At 39.9% G+C, this 1,380-nt stretch overlaps 1 pseudogene; it reads right to left on the reverse strand.

Moving 5' to 3' along the window:
- Positions 1–893: 893 nt before the first annotated feature.
- LOC110568625 (cytochrome c oxidase subunit NDUFA4-like) lies at positions 894–1,147 on the reverse strand (annotated as a pseudogene).
- Positions 1,148–1,380: the final 233 nt, after the last annotated feature.

A 1,380-nucleotide genomic window follows, 5' to 3' on the forward strand; every position in this document is an offset into this window, starting at 1 on the left:
AGTCACATTCTAAGGTACTGAGGGTTAGGGCTTCACATGTAAAATTTAAGAGTATACAAATTAACCTTTTACAGCACCTAAAGGGTATATAAAATTATAATGTTTATATATATTTACTTGTTTATTATCTATTTTCTCTCATTAGAATATTTGCTTCATGGCATACCTCAACTGTGTTGCTCATTTATGTCCCCAGCACATAGATCAGAGCCTAGCACATGGTACCCACTCAGCATATATTTGTTGAATGAACAAATAGATAAATGAATATTAAAAGTATTTAATTATCAAATCTCTGATACCTATAACAATTATTATAATTCCAATAATTTGAGAGTCAAGAGTCAGAAAAAGAAAGCATTTAGTTTAAAAAAAAATCTGGGCCGGGCGCGGTGGCTCACTCCTGTAATCCCAGCACTTTGGGAGGCCGAGGCGGGTGGATCAAGAGGTCAAGAGATCGAGACCATCCTGGTCAACATGGTGAAACCCCGTCTCTACTAAAAATACAAAAAATTAGCTGGGCATGGTGGCCCGTGCCTGTAATCCCAACTACTCAGGAGGCTGAGGCAGGAGAATTGCTTGAACCCGGGAGGCAGAGGTTGCGGTGAGCCGAGATCGCTCCATTGCACTCCAGCCTGGGTAACAAGAGCGAAACTCCGTCTCAAAAAAAAAAAAAAAAAAAATCGTATGGGTGTTCAGTAGATGTTAGTTCCCACATAAATCTCCAAGATTTTTGTTTTTCAAGTTTCAGTTACTTATTAATCAGTGTAATCACCAATATATTACATCAACATGATTTCGTGCATTTAGAGAAGAAATAGTTCCTGGTTCAGTGCAAAACTGTGCAGTTGGCTTCTGGAAGACCTTCATTTTAAAGGAGCTTTACCTTTCATTTAGTAATCTGGACGTTCTTTCTTCAGTTTGTTGTAATCTACATTCACTGAATAGAACTTGTATTGATCATTGGGACCCAGTTTGGGTTATTCCAGGGCTCTGGGTTATTCTTTTTATCCCAACAAACATCTGGATTGAACAATGCCAGACGCAAGAGATACAGGGCTGCTCCACCACCTCCAGCTCCAATAGATTCCAAGAGGGGGATCAAACTCGGATGCTTCTTCGCCTAACCTAAGATCTGGCAGAGCATGTTTGCAGCAGAGGCCTCCGATTGGAAAGAAGAAAGTCAGCCTAGCCACCGGGCCCTGGGCTAAGTACTCCAGGATTTTAAATTTACAACGAAAAGGTATTTTATGTTATGGGATATACCTCAGGTTCAGAAAGCAATGAGAATTTATGCCCTACCTTCTAGATAGATGGTGTAGCAAAGATTTTTAGCTGTACAAAGGAAATGAGTAGCTTTGGGAAGGTTAGGTAAGAAAT

This window comes from Aotus nancymaae, unplaced genomic scaffold (genome assembly GCF_030222135.1).
Source record: "Aotus nancymaae isolate 86718 unplaced genomic scaffold, 86718_ANA_hifiasm-v0.15.2.pri h1tg000029l, whole genome shotgun sequence".
NCBI classification, from domain to species: domain Eukaryota; kingdom Metazoa; phylum Chordata; class Mammalia; order Primates; family Aotidae; genus Aotus; species Aotus nancymaae.